Source organism: Arachis stenosperma, chromosome 1 (genome assembly GCF_014773155.1).
Source record: "Arachis stenosperma cultivar V10309 chromosome 1, arast.V10309.gnm1.PFL2, whole genome shotgun sequence".
Classification (NCBI taxonomy): Eukaryota; Viridiplantae; Streptophyta; class Magnoliopsida; order Fabales; family Fabaceae; genus Arachis; species Arachis stenosperma.
Window position 1 is genome coordinate 100,977,556 of NC_080377.1, and position 16,315 is coordinate 100,993,870.

The 16,315-nt window shown below is 38.8% G+C and overlaps 1 non-coding gene across 1 annotated transcript; it reads right to left on the reverse strand.

Moving 5' to 3' along the window:
• Nucleotides 1-4,671: 4,671 nt before the first annotated feature.
• Nucleotides 4,672-4,779, reverse strand: LOC130955841 (small nucleolar RNA R71). The gene has a single exon (XR_009076919.1). It is a non-coding gene; the product is annotated as a small nucleolar RNA R71 (small nucleolar RNA).
• Nucleotides 4,780-16,315: the final 11,536 nt, after the last annotated feature.

Below are 16,315 nucleotides of genomic sequence, written 5' to 3' on the forward strand. Positions count from 1 at the left end.
GTGGTGATAAGTTGAAACCTCGGTCCAATCAGATTAGACATGGCTTCTCAGCCAGCCAGATTTCAACAAATCATCATGAAACTCTAGAATTCATCTTCAAGAATTTCGAAAAAAAAATACCTAATCTAAGCAACAAGATGAACCGTCAATTGTCCAGCCTGAACAATCCCGGGCAATAACACCAAAAATTTGATGTTGTTGCCGGATCTTGGCACTGATGTTACCAAAGGCTTGCTCAAAACTAGAACAATCCCCGGCAACGGCGCCAAAAACTTGGTGCGCGAAATTGTGAACTATACTTTTTCACAACTCTCATAATCCCTGGTAATGGCTCCAAAAACTTGGTGCGCTCAATACCATGGCATTACACAACTTCGCACAACTAACCAGCAAGTGCACTGGGTCATCCAAGTAATAAACCTTACGTGAGTAAGGGTCGATCCCACGGAGATTGTTAGTATTGAAGCAAGCTATGGTCATCTTGTAAATCTTAGTCAGGCAAACTCAGATATATATGGTGATGAACGAAAATAACATAAAAGATAAAGATAGTGATACTTATGTAATTCATTGGTAGGAACTTCAGATAAGCGCATGAAGATGCCTTCCCTTCCGTCTCTCTGCTTTCCTACTGTCTTCATCCAACCCTTCTTACTCCTTTCCATGGCAAGCTCGTATAGGGTCTCACTGTTGTCAGCAGCTACCTCCCATCCTCGCAGTGAAAGCTAATGCACACACTCTTTCACAGTGCTGCCAATCACCGGTGTGGTTCCCTCCCCTACCGGAATAGAATAACTCTTTTGCGTCTGTCACTAACGCCCAGTAGGTTACAGGTTTGAAGCACGTCACAGTCATTCAATCATTGAATCCTACTCAGAATACCACAGACAAGGTTAGACCTTCCGGATTCTCTTGAATGCTGCCATCAGTTCTTGCCTATACCACGAAGACTCTGATCTCACGGAATGGTTGGCTCGTTTGTCAGGCGAGCACTCGGTTGTCAGGCGATCAACCATGCATCGTGCAATCAGGAATCCAAGAGATATTCACTAAGCCTCAGATGCTTGTAGAACAAGAATGGTTGTCAGTCACCTTGTTCATGGGTGAGAATGGTGATGGGTGTCAATCATCACCTTCATCATGTTGAAGAACAAGTGATATCTTGGACAAAGAACAAGCGGAATTGAATGGAAGAACAATAGTAATTGCATTAATACTCGAGGTACAGCAGAGCTCCACACCTTAATCTGTGGTGTGTAGAAACTCCACCGTTGAAAATACATAAGCATAAGGTCTAGGCATGGCCGAATGGCCAGCCTCCCAATGATCTAAGAACTAAAATGTCCAAAGATGATCTAGAGATCTAAAAGTGATCAAAAGATTTCTATACAATAGTAAAAGGTCCTACTTATAAGAAACTAGTAGCCTAGGGTGTACAGAAATGAGTAAATGACATAAAAATCCTCTTCCGGGCCCACTTGGTGTGTGCTTGGGCTGAGCAATGAAGCAATTTCGTGTAGAGACTCCCCTTGGAGTTAAACGCCAGCTTTAGTGCCAGTTTGGGCGTTTAACTCCCAATTAGGTGCCAGTTCCGGCGTTTAACGCTGGAATTTCTTGAGGTAACTTTGAACGCCGGTTTGGGCCATCAAATCTTGAGCAAAGTATGGACTATTATATATTGCTGGAAAGCCCAGGATGTCTACTTTCCAACGCCGTTGAGAGCGCGCCAATTGGGCTTCTGTAGCTCCAGAAAATCCACTTCGAGTGCAGGGAGGTCAGAATCCAACAGCATCTGCAGTCCTTTTGAGTCTCTGGATCAGATTTTTGCTCAGATCCCTCAATTTCAGCCAGAAAATACCTGAAATCACAGAAAAACACACAAACTCATAGTAAAGTCCAGAAAAGTGAATTTTAACTAAAAACTAATAAAAATATACTAAAAACTAAACTAAAACTACCAAAATCATACTAAAAACAATGCCAAAAAGTATACAAATTATCCGCTCATCAACCGCTAACTAGGGACTCTAGCAAAGCTGAGTCACAATCTGAAAAGGTTCACCCATTTATGTGTCTGTGGCATTTATGTATCTGGTGGTAATACTGGAAAACAAAGTGCTTAGGGCCACAGCCAAGACTCATAAGTAGCTGTGTTCAAGAATCAACATGCTTAACTAGGAAAGTCAATAACACTATCTGAACTCTGAGTTCCTAGAGACGCCAATCACTCTAAACTTCAAAGGAAAAAGTGAGATGCCAAAACTGTTCAGAAGCAAAAAGCTACAAGTCCCGCTCATCTAATTATAATTAATATTCATTGATATTCTGGAATTTATAGTATATTCTCTTCTTTTTATCCTAATTGATTTTCAGTTGCTTGGGGACAAGCAACAATTTAAGTTTGGTGTTGTGATGAGCGGATAATTTATACGCTTTTTGGCATTGTTTTTAGGTAGTTTTTAGTAAGTTCAAGCTACTTTTAGGGATGTTTTCATTAGTTTTTATGTTAAATTCACATTTCTGGACTTTACTATGAGTTTGTGTGTTTTTCTGTAATTTCAGTTAATTTCTGGCTGAAATTGAGGGACGTGAGCAAAACTCTGAAAAAGGCTGACAAAAGGACTCCTGATGCTGTTGGAATCTGACCTCCCTGCACTCGAAATGGATTTTTTGGAGCTATAGAACTCCAAATGGCGCGCTCTGAACGGCGTTGGAAAGTAGACATCTAGAGCTTTCCAGCAATATATAATAGTCTATACTTTATTCGGAAATTGATGACGTAACTTGGCATTGAACGTCAGAAACACGTCATGATCCGGAGTTGAACGCCCAAAACACGTTATAACTTGGCGTTCAACTCCAAGAAAAGCCTCAGCTCGTGGATAGATCAAGCTCAGCCCAAGCATACACCAAGTGGGCCCCGGAAGTGGATTTATGCATCAATTACTTACTCATGTAAACCCTAGTAGCTAGTCTAGTATAAATAAGATAAGTTACTATTGTATTAGACGTCTTATCTTTTGACAGTTTAATCTTTTGACTGTTTAGTCTTTGACCACGTTTCATCTTTGGTCTCAGTTTTGTTTTATTCTTCATCTTAGGAGGCCATTGAGCACGTTTTAGGGGGCTGGCCATTCGGCCATGCCTGAACCTTTCACTTATGTATTTTCAACGGTGGAGTTTCTGCACACCATAGATTAAGGGTGTGGAGCTCTACTGTACCTCAAGTTTCAATACAATTACTATTACTTTCTATTCAATTCTCTTTTATTCTTATTCCAAGATATACGTTGCACAACACTTTGATGAATGTGATGATCCGTGACACTCATTATCATTCTCACTTATGAACGCGCGTGACTGACAACCACTTCCGTTCTACCTTAGGCCGGGCGCATATCTCTTAGATTCCCCAACAGAATCTTCATGGTATAAGCTAGATAGATGGCGGCATTCATGGGGATCCGGAAAGTCTAACCTTGTCTGTGGTATTCCGAGTAGGATCTTGGGAATCCGGAAAGTCTAACCTTGTCTGTGGTATTCCGAGTAGGATTCCGGTATTGAATGACTGTGACGAGCTTCAAACTTCTGAAGGCTGGGTGTGATGACAAACGCAAAAGAATCAATGGATTCTACTCCAACCTGATTGAGAACCGACAGATGATTAGCCATGCTGTGACAGAGCATCTGGACCATTTTCACTGAGAGGATGGGATGTAGCTATCAACAAGGGTGATGCCTCCAGACGATTAGCCGTGCAGTGACAGCGCATAGGACCATTTTCCCGAGAGGATTAAAAGTAGCCATTGATGATGGTGATGCCCTACATACAGCTTGCCATGGAAAAGGAGTAAGAAGGATTGGATGAAAGCAATAAGAAAGTAGAGATTCGAAAGGATTCTAGCATCTCCACACGCCTATCTGAAATTCCCACTATTGATTTACATAAGTATTTCTATCCCTTTTTAGTTTCTATTTATTATTAATTTTCGAAACCCATAACCATTTAATCTGCCTAACTGAGATTTACAAGGTGACCATAGCTTGCTTCATACCAACAATCTCTGTGGGATCGACCCTTACTCACGTAAGGTATTACTTGGATGACCCAGTACACTTGCTAGTTAAGTTGAACAGAGTTGTGGAAAGAAAGTGCTGAGTTAGTTTTTATGCACATGCCAAAGAGCCATTATTGTTGATCACAATTTCGTCCACCAGTAGCTAAAACACAACACTCTAAAGAGGACTTTACTGAAATTTTCAAAAAAGAAGTAGAGATGGCCGAACCCAATAAAAATGGTGGAAGTGCGAGGAAGATGCTTGGTGACTTTACTGCACCAAATTCCAACTTACATGGAAGAAGCATCTCAATCCCTGCCATTGGAGCAAACAATTTTGAGCTAAAGCCTCAATTAGCTCTGATGCAACAGAATTGCAAGTTTTATGGACTTCCATCAGAAGATCCTTTTCATTTCTTAACTAAATTCTTGCAGATCTGTGATACTGTTAAGACCAATGGGGTTGATCCCGAGGTCTACAGGCTTATGCTTTTTCCTTTTACTGTAAGAGACAGAGCTAGAGTATGGCTCTTAACCTAAAGATAGCCTGAACTCTTGGGATAATCTGGTCACGACTTTCTTAGCCAAGTTCTTTCCTCCTCAAAAGCTGAGTAAGCTTAGAGTGGATGTTCAAAACTTCAGACAGAAAGAAGGTGAATCCCTCTATGAAGCTTGGGAGAGATACAAGTAACTGACCAAAAAGTGTCCCTCTGACATGCTTTCAGAATGGACCATCCTGGATATATTCTATGATGGTCTGTCTGAATTGTCTAAGATGTTATTGGACCATTCTGCAGTGGATCTATTCACCTAAAGAAGACGCCTGCAAAAGCTCAGGAACTCATTGACATGGTTGCAAATAACCAGTTCAAGTATACTTTTGAAAGGAATCTTGTGAATAATGGGACGCCTCAGAGGAAGGGAGTTCTTGAAATTGATGCTCTGAATGCCATATTGGCTCAGAACAAAATGTTGACTCAACAAGTCAACTTGATTTCTCAGAGTCTGAATGGATTGCAAAATGCATCCAACAGTACTAAAGAGGCATCTTCTAAAGAAGAAGCCTATGATCCTGAGAACCCTGCAATGGCAGAGGTGAACTACATGGGTGAAGCCTATGGAAACACCTATAATCCCTCATGGAAAAAAAATCCAAATTTCTCATGGAAGGATCAACAAAAGCCCCAACAAGGCTTTAATAATGGTGGAAGAAATAGGTTTAGCAATAGCAAGCCTTTTCCATCATCCTCTTAGCAACAGACAGAGAATTCTGAGCAGAGCCCCTCTAGCTTAGCAAATATAGTCTCTAATCTATCTATGGCCACTCTAAGTTTCATGAATGAAACAAGGTCCACCATTAGAAATTTGGAGGCGCAAGTGGGCCAGCTAAGTAAAAGAGTCACTGAAACTCCTCCTAGTACTCTCCCAAGCAATACAGAAGAGAACCCAAAAAGAGAGTGCAAGGCCATAACCTTACTTAGTGTGGCCGAATGCACAAAGGAGGAGGAGGACATGAATCCCAATGAGGAAGACCTCATGAGCTCATCTAGAGACTTTAGAGATTCTATTGAACCTCCTTTTACCATTCATGAGCTCTGATGACTATTCATCTTCTGAAGAAGATGAAGACATTGTTGAAGGGCAAGTTGCCCAGTATTTAAGAGCAATCATGAAGTTGAATGTCAAGCTATTTGGTAATGAGACTTGGGTGGATGAGCCTCCATTGCTCATTAATGAACTGAATACCTGGGTTCAGCACACTTTACCTCAAAAGAAATAGGATCCTGGTATATTCTTAATACCCTGCACCATAGGCACCATGACTTTTGAGAAGGCTCTGTGTGACCTGGGGTCAGGCATAAACTTAATGCACTCTCTGTAATGGAGAAACTGGGAATCTTTGAGGTACAGGCTGCCCAATTCTCATTAGAGATGGCAGACAATTCCATAAAAAAAGGCTTATGAACAGGTAGAGGACGTGCTAGTAAAGGTCAAAGGCCTTTACATCCCTGCTGATTTCATAATCCTATATACTGGGAAGGATGAGGATGAATCCATCATCCTTGGAAGACCCTTCCTAGCCACAGCAAAAGCTGTGATTGATATTGACTGAGGAGAGTTGGTCCTTCAAATGAATGAGGACTACCTTGTGTTTAAAACTCAAGGATCTCCCTCTGTACACATAGAGAGGAAGCATGAAAAGCTTCTCTCAATGCAGAGTCAAACAAAGCCCCAACAGTCAAACTCTAAGTTTGGTGTTGAACCCCCACATCCAAACTCTAAGTCTGGTGTTGGGAGGTCCCAACAATGCTCTGAACATCTGTGAAGCTCCATGAGAGCTCACTGTCAAGCTATTGACATTAAAGAAGCGCTTATTGGGAGGCAACCCAATTTTATTTATCTATGTTATTTTCTTTTTTTTAGGTTGATGATCATGTGGAGTCATAAAAGCAATTGTAAAAATTAAAGAAAAACCAAAAATAGCATTAAAAATAGTACACCCTGGAGGAGCAACTTACTGGCATTTAAACGCCAGTAAGGGTAGCAAAATAGACGTTTAATGTCTAGTCTGGCACCATTCTGGGCATTAAACACCAGAAACAAGCAGCAGTCTGGCGTTAAATGCCAAGATTGCACAGCAAGGGCATTTTGTACGCCTAATAGGAGCAGGAATGATACATCCTTGACCCCTCAGGATCTGTGGACCCCACAGGATCCCACCTACCCTCCCATAACACTCTTTCCCAAATACCCCTCACCAATCAAATCATATCCTCTTCCCTATATTCTCTTCACCAATCACCTCCATACCTCTTCCCCAAAAACCCCCACCTACCTCACTTTAAAAATTCAAACACTTTTTCCTCCCAAACCCAACCTTAATGACCAAAACCCAACCCTCTCTCACCCCTATATAAACCCCTCACTACTCCTTCATATTCACATAACACAAACACATTTCCCCCCTCTTGGCCAAAACACATATCTCCCTCAATCTCCTCCATTTTTTTTCTTCCCCCCCTTCTTTTTTTTTTCTTTTGCTCGAGGGCGACCAAACCTTTTAAGTTTGGTGTGGTACAAGCATTGCTTTTTATTTTTCCATAACCATTTATGGCACCTAAGGCCGGAGAAACATCTAGAAAGAGGAAAGGGAAGGCAAAAGCTTCCACCTCCGAGTCATGGGAGATGGAGAGATTCATCTCAAAGGTCTATCAAGACCACTTCTATGAAGTTGTGGCCAAGAAGAAGGTGATCCCTGAGGTCCCTTTCATGCTCAAGAAAAATGAGTATTCGGAGATCCGACATGAGATCCGAAGAAGAGGTTGGGAAGTTCTTACCAACCCCATTCAACAAGTCAGAATCTTAATGGTTCAAGAGTTCTATGCCAATGCATGGATCACTAGGAACCATGATCAAAGTATGAACCTGAATCCAAAGAATTGGCTTATAATAGTTCGGGGGAAATACTTAGATTTCAGTCCGGAAAATGTAAGGTTGGCGTTCCCCTTGCCAATAATGCAAGAAAACGCATGCCCCTACACTAGAAGGGTCAACTTTGATCAAAGGTTGGACCAAGTCCTCATGGACATATGTGTGGAAGGAGCTCAATAGAAAAAAGACTCAAGAGGCAATCCTGTTCAATTGAGAAGACCGGACCTTAAGCCTATGGCTAGAGGATGGTTGGAGTTCATCCAACTATCCATCATTCCTACTAGCAACCGATCTGAAGTAACTGTGGATCGGGCCATCATGATCCATAGTATCATGATTGGGGAGAAAGTGGAAGTTCATGAGATCATACTTCTAGAACTCTACAAGGTGGCTGACAAGTCATCCACTTTGGCAAGGTTAGCCTTTCCTCATCTCATTTGTCACCTATGCAATTTTGCTGGGATTGACATAGACGGAGACATTCTCATTGAAGAGGACAAGCCCATCACTAAGAAAATGATGGAGCAAACAAGAAAGCCCATTCATGGATCTCAACAAGAGCATGAGGAAGATCCTCATCAAGAATTCCCTGAGATGCCTCAAGGGATGCAATTTCCTCCACACAACTATTGGGAACAACTTAACACCTCCTTGGAAGGCTTGAGTTACAACATGGATCAACTAAGGGTGGAGCACCAAGAGCACTCCAACATTCTCCATGAGATTAGAGAAGATCAAAGAGCTATGAGGGAGGAGCAACAAAGGCAAGGAAGAGACAGAGAGGAGCTTAGGCATTCCATTGATTCTTTGAGAGGAAGACACCACCCACACTGAGGTGGACTCGTTTCTTAATCTCCTTATCTATTTATTTTCTATTTTCGGTTTTTGAGCATCATGTTTGTCTATGTTTGTGTCTTCATTACATAATCATTAGTGTCTAGTGTCTATGTCTTAAAGCTATGAATAATTCCATGAATTCTTCACCTCTCTTAAATGAAAAATGTGCTTAATTACAAAAGAACAAGAAATACTTGGATTTCAAATTTTATCTTGAAATTAGTTTAATTATTTTGATGTGGTGGCAATACTTTTTGTTTTCTGAATGAATGTTTGAACAGTGCATAATTTTGATCTTGTTGTTTATGAATGTTAAAATTGTTGGCTCTTGAAAGAATGATGAACAAAGAAAAATGTTATTGATAATCTGAAAAATCATGAAATTGATTCTTGAAGCAAGAAAAAGTAGTGAAAAAAAGAATTAAAAAATGGCGAAAAAAATAAAAAAGAGAAAGAAAGAAGAAGAAAAAGCAAGCAGAAAGAGCCAATAGCCCTTTAAACCAAAAGGCAAGGGTAAAAAAGGATCCAAGGCTTTGAGCATTAATGGATAGGAGGGCCCAAGGAAATAAAATCCAGGCCTAAGCGGCTACATCAAGCTGTCCCTAACCATGTGCTTGTGTCATGAAGGTCCAAGTGAAAAGCTTGAGACTGAGTGGTTAAAGTCGTGATCCAAAGCAAAAAGAGTGTGCTTAAGAGCTCTGGACACCTCTAATTGGGGACTATAGCAAAGCTAAGTCATAATCTGAAAAGGTTCACCCAGTTTTGTGCCTGTGGCATTTATGTATCCGGTGGTAATACTGGAAAACAAAGTGCTTTGGGCCACGGCCAAGACTCATAAAGTAGCTGTGTTCAAGAATCAACAAACTAATCTAGGAGAATCAATAACACTATCTAAAATTCTGAGTTCTTATAGATGCCAATCATTCTGAATTTCAAAGGATAAAATGAGATGGCAAAACTGTTCAGAAGCAAAAAGCTACTAGCCCCGCTCATCTAATTGGGACTAAGTTTCATTGATATTGTGAGATTCATTGTATATTCTTTTCTTTTTATCCTATTTTGTTTTCAGTTGCTTGAGGACAAGAACCAATTTAAGTTTGGTGTTGTGATGAGCGGATAATTTATACGCTTTTTGGCATTATTTTTACATAATTTTTAGTAGGATTTAACTAGTTTTTAGTATATTTTTATTAGTTTCTAAGAAAAATTCACATTTATGGATTTTACTATGAGTTTGTGTGTTTTTATGTGATTTCAGGTATTTTTTGGCTGAAATTGAGGGACCTGAGCAAAAATCTGATTCAGAGGCTGAAGAAGGACTGCTGATGCTGTTGGATTATGACCTCCCTACACTCGAAATAGAATTTTTGGAGCTACAGAAGTCCAAATGGCGTGCTTTCAACTGCGATGGAATTTAGACATCCAGGACTTTCTAGCAATATATAATAGTCCATACTTTGCCCGAGCTTAGACGACGCAAACTGGCATTTAATGCCAGCTTTTTGCCATATTCTGGCATTACTACAAGAAAAATCCCATTCAGCCACACTTTTTTTAAGCTACATTTGAAAAGCGTAGCCTATTCTATAAATAGGCTACGATTTTCTCCATGTTGCCTTTTTATAAGAAAAAAGGATACACAATTGTGGCATCATTTAAAAAGTTTAGCCTTAGGTATTTTAGGAATCACTTATAAAGCGTAGCCGTAGGCTGATATCTATAGGTTCACTTTTCGTATCAAAGAGGATGCTTTTAGAGGGTAGCCTATTTGTTAAGTTTTGGGTGCATTTTAAAAGTGATGCCTATTGTATCTAGAGCAAAAAATTTGACACTTAGTGAATTTTTTCCCTCTTAACTTTTTTCCGGTGTAAGGACCCATTGGTCAATGGAGTAAAATTGATGATCTATTTAATCCTAAATTTGTGTTGTGAGGTTAGCTACTTGATTGTACATTGTGAGATATATTGAAGCTTCACAAGTAAATGCTTGAATGTGCTTTGTTATAAAGGGTTTTTGAATTGATGACATGGTATTCGTGATTGAAATCAAATAAGTTTTTAGTAGATTATCTTGTTACTAGAAATTGTTGATTTTTTGTGGCCCTCACCAGTAATAGATATCATTGAGATGTTCCTGTGTCTATGCTTAAAAATCATAGTCCAGAACACTGCAAACGATTTTAAATGGGAGAAAAATAAAATCTTCAGAGGGTTGTAAATACAGTTGATTATAATTGAATAAACTAATAAGCGCCACATGACCGAGTTACTTTGAGTTTAGGTTATAATTTTATGAAACTAAATTTTGTTATCTAGAATGTGTTCAGATGTGGCTAAAACTAATGCTTGAACTGTAATTTGATTATTATGGTTTGTCTCCTCCAAAGTAGAACCAAATAATGTAACCTTTGGTTAATTTACTTCATTTTTTAATCTTATGTATCTGCAGCATCTAATTTGAACCAATGGATGGTACAACAAGTATCTAATTAACCAAATGCTCTTATTTATTGAAATGTATCTAGTCTGCATTGGATGTACATTAGTAATCTGACTTAAAATTTGGGGGTGCAACCGCCATCTATCAAGATATCATCACCCTTTTCTTGCACCTGCTTTCAATATTGAACAATTAATTAATTTAGTGATTCAATCATGCCACCTTTAATTAGATGCAGTAGAGCAAAGGCCTTAGATGCTCAAATTGTACATCCATACATCTCTATTGTTTATTGAACAATAGTCTTGTATCTGTATGCTTTTTGTTTATTTATTCTAACTTCATATATTAATATAATTGATTTTCTTTAATTGTAATAGATGTGATCACTTTTACATGCCAAGGGTTTTAAATGGAATGATATTATTTGGGATTTTTTCTTTTCTTCCAATGTACAGGCAACTTGTTAATATTAAAAGAAAGAGGAGGTGGACATATTAGGAGTAAAAGGAAGAAGAAATGAATGACCAAGTGAATTTAAAAGTTTAAAAATTTCAATTCATGAAAATTAATTTCTATGAGTAAATTTGGTTTCTTTTGCATTAGAATGTGAAACCAATTTTTGCAAATTGTTTTATAGATATACACGTTGAAAAATAGTGGTTTTGTAGAATCTTGTGTCTTTGAAGTTGGATTGATTGAAAATTTTTGGTACCCTTTCAAGCAGAATCTTGCATCTCTAATTTATGTTGTTATTACTTGAATTTTCTGTTTTAATTATTGTAGTTAACTTGTTATTACTGTGATTCTATTCTGTTGGTTGATTCTATTAGATGATTCATGTTTTGTTATTTTTTTTTCCATTTTTTTGTTTTTACTATGATTTTCTATTTAGGTTGTTACTATGATTTCTAGACTGTGATTTTCTTTTGCCATCATCTTCTAACTGCTTCTCACTGCTCACCCAGCACCACCAGTGTCTGCTGTCTTTGCCGCCACTCCTCTATTTTACAGCCTCTGAGCTGCGAACTCTATCGCCGGTTCCATCTTCACCTGGCCGTTGAACACCCTTAACTTACACCAAGAGGACCACGACTCGCCTTTTGCCTTCTTACATAGATATCATTGGGTAAAAGATGCTTTATCTATTTATTATACTCCACTAACCACCTCTTGTAAGTAAGAATAGTTAAATAGTTTATTATATTTGAATAAATTATTATCTTTTCATATGAAATTATGAATGCAACTTTGTAGAGTAGAACTGCATTTGATACTGTACATGTTATACGTACTGACCACTTTCTTTTCTGGAAGAAAAATAGATATTAAATTTATCTTTTGGGTTTGGGGTTCTACCTGGTGCCATGATCCATCTCTTTCACAGGGATTCCCAACCTATAGCCGAACTGCAAATATATGTATGGCATATCTGACTTCAATAATAAAGAAAGATATAGACGAACAAATGCACTTAAAAGTGCTCCTGCTCATGAACCATCTTTTATATTTTTTATTTTCAAAATTTCTCTAAACAAATTAAACCAAAGTCTATCACTGTATGTTCAAGACAAGTGCTACTATGCTAGATAAAAGGATTTCTAAAAAAAAAACTTTCTTTTAAATGCTATAGATAAAAGGATTTGCATATATCTAAATATCCATCCGTCTTTAATTTTTATACATTTCAAACTATTACAGACTTAAATATTAGAATTTCTTACATGTATACACCGCACATATAATGGAACACAATTTAATATTTGCTTGAATTCTCTAAATAAAATGTTTTATTTTTTATTTTTATTTTTTATCTACATGTAATGAGTCAAGTTCTGCATTTTTGTTTCTGAAAATATGTTTATCTATTACATCTAGGGGTCTGTAGGCAATAAGACATAAGGTGTGGCTATTTTTTTTAATATGACCATCGAGTAAGGCAGTAAAAGAGAAATTTAATTACTTTATCACGGAGTAAGGCAATAAGACAGGGTACCTGGTGCACGAAATTGCAATCACACTTTTGCAATCCCGCACAACTAACTAGCAGGTGCACTGGGTCGTCCAAGTAATACCTTACGTGAGTAAGGGTCTATCCCACGGAGATTGTCGACTTGAAGCAAGCTATGGTTATCTTGTAACTCTTAGTCAGGATATCAATAATTCTCAGGTTTAATTGTGAAAAGTAGAAGAATATGAAATAAATACTTGTTTTGCAGTAATGGAGAATAGGTTGAGGTTTTGGAGATGCTCTATCTTCTGAATCTCTGCTTTCCTACTGTCTTCTTCTTCATACACGCAAGGCTCCTTCCATGGCAAGCTGTATGTAGGGTTTCACCGTTGTCAATGGCTACCTCCCATCCTCTCAGTGAAAATGTTCAACGCGCTCTGTCACAGCACGACTATTCATCTGTCGGTTCTCGATCATGTCAGAATAGAATCCAGTGATTCTTTTGCGTCTGTCACTAACGCCCCACAATCGCGAGTTTGAAGCTCGTCACAGTCATTCAATCCCTAAATCCTACTCAGAATACCACAGACAAGGTTTAGACCTTCCAGATTCTCAAGAATGGCCGCCAATATATTCTAGCTTATACCACAAAGATTTTGGCTAAAGAATCCAAGAGATATCCACTCAATCTAAAGTAGAACGGAGGTGGTTGTCAGGCACACGTTCATAGGTGAGAATGATGATGAGTGTCACGGATCATCACATTCATCAAGTTGAGGAGCAAGTGATATCTTAGAATGGAAACAAGCGTTTTTGAATTAAAAACAGTAGTAATTGCATTAATCCATCAAGACACAGCAGAGCTCCTCACCCCCAACCATGGGCTATGAAACGTGTAAAGTGTCATGAGGTAAAGATACAATGTCAAAAGATCCTATTTATAGTGAACTAGTAACCTAGGATATACAGAAATGAGTAAATGACATAAAAATCCACTTCCGGGGTCCACTTGGTGTGTGCTTAGGCTGAGAATTGAAGCTTTCATGTGTAGAGACATTTTCTGGAGTTAAACACCAGCTTTTGTGCCAGTTTGGGCGTTTAACTCCAACTTTTGTGCCAGCTCCGGCGTTAAACGCCGGGAATTCTGAAGCTGATTTGAAACGCCGGTTTGGGCCATCAATTCTTGGGAAAAGTATGAGCTATTATATATTGCTGGAAAGCCCAGGATGTCTAATTTCCAACGCAATTGAGAGCGCGCCAATTGGGCTTCTGTAGCTCCAGAAAATCCACTTCAAGTGCAGGGAGGTCAGAATCCAACAGCATCTGCAGTCCTTTTTCAGCCTCTGAATCAGATTTTTGCTCAGGTCCCTCAATTTCAACCAGAAAATACCTGAAATCACAGAAAAACACACAAACTCACAGTAAAGTCCAGAAATGTGATTTTTAATTAAAAACTAATAAAAACATAATAAAAACTAACTAAAACATACTAAAAATATACTAAAAACAATGCCAAAAAGCGTATAAATTATCCGCTCATCACAACACCAAACTTAAATTGTTGCTTGTCCCCAAGCAACTGAAAATCAAACAGGATAAAAAGAAGAGAATATACTATAGATTCCAAATTATCAATGAAACTTAGCTCCAATTAGATGAGCGGGACTAGTAGCTTTTTGCCTCTGAACAGTTTTGGCATCTCACTTTATCATTTAAAGTTTAGAATGACTGGCATCAATAGGAACTCAGAATTCAGATAGTGTTATTGATTCTCCTAGTATAGTATGTTGATTCTTGAACACAACTACTTTATGAGTCTTGGCTGTGGCCCAAAGCACTCTGTTTTCCAATATTACCACCGGATACATACATGCCACAGACACATAACTGGGTGAACCTTTTCAGATTGTGACTTAGCTTTGCTAGAGTCCCCAATTAGAGGTGTCCAGGATTCTTAAGCACACTCTTTTTGCTTTGGATTACGACTTTAACCGCTCAGTCTCAAGTTTTCACTTGACACCTTCACGCCACAAGCACATGGTTAGGGACAGCTTGGTTTAGCCGCTTAGGCCAGGATATTATTCTTGTAGGCCCTCCTATCCACTGATGCTCAAAGCCTTGGATCCTTTTTATTTTTACCCTTGACTTTTGGTTTAAAGGGCTATTGGCTTTTTCTGCTTGCTTTTTCTTTTTTTTCTTTTTTTCTTTTTCTTTTTTTTCTTTTTTTTTTTGTATTCACTGCTTTTTCTTGCTTCAAGAATCAATTTGATAATTTTTCAGATCCTCAATAACATTTCTCCTTTTCCATCATTCTTTCAAGAGCCAACAATTTTAACATTCTTAAAACAACAAATTCAAAAGACATATGCACTGTTCAAGCATTCATTCAGAAAGCAAAAAGTATTGTCACCACATCAAACTAATTCAACTAGTTTCAAAGATGAATTCGAAATCCTGTACTTCTTGTTCTTTTGTGATTAAAAACATTTTTCATCTAAGAAAGGTGATGGATTCATAGGACATTTATAACTTTAAGGCATAGACACTAAGGCACTAATGATCATGTAATAAAGACACAAACATAGATAAACATAAAGCATAAAAATTTGAAACACAGAAAATAAAGAACAAGGAAATTAAAGAACGGGTCCACCTTAGTGATGGCGGCTTGTTCTTCCTCTTGAAGATCTTATGGAGTGCTTTTGAGCTCATCTATGTCTCTTCCTTGTCTTTGTTGCTCTTTCCTCATAGCTTTTTGATCTTTTCTAATCTCATGGTGGATGATGGAATGCTCTTGGTGCTTCATCCTTAGTTGTCCCATGTTAGAGCTTAATTTTCCTAGGAAGGTGTTGATTTGTTCCCAATAGTTTTGTGGAGGGAAGTGCATCCCTTGAGGCATCTCTGGGATTTCATGATGAGGAATTTGCTCAAGCTCTTGTTTGCTCCATCTTTTTTCTTAGTGATGAGCTTTTGAGATGAATCTCTCCATCTCCCAGACTTAGAGGTGGAAGCTTTTGCCTTCCTTTTCCTCTTTTTAGAGGTTTCTCTGGCCTTAAGTGTCATACATGGTTATGGAAAAACAAAAAGCAACGCTTTTACCACACCAAACTTAGAAGGTTTGCTCGTCCTCAAGCAAAAGAAGAGAAGAGGGAGTAGAAGAAGAAGAAAATTGATGAGATGGAGAGGTGTGAGTGGTTTGTATGATGGTTTTGGAGGGGTACTGGAGGTGATTGGGTGAGGTTATTTTGGGGAAGAGTGTTATGGAAGGGTGTGAAGAGGAGAGAAGAAGAGGGGAGGTAGGTGGGATCCTGTGGGGTCCACAGATCATGAGGTGTCAAGGATTTCTCATCCCTGCACCATGTGGCGTGCAAGACGCCCCTTGCTGCCAATCCTGGCATTAAACGTCAGGCTGCTGCCCATTTCTGGCGTTTAATGCCAGCTTCTTGCCCTTTTCTGGCATTAAACGCCAGTCTGGTGCCCATTTCTGGCGTTAAACGCCCAGAATGGTGCCAGACTGGGTGTTTAACGCCCATTCTGCTACCCTTACTGGCGTTTAAACGCCAGCAAGTTTCTCCTCCAGGGTATGCTGTTTTTCATT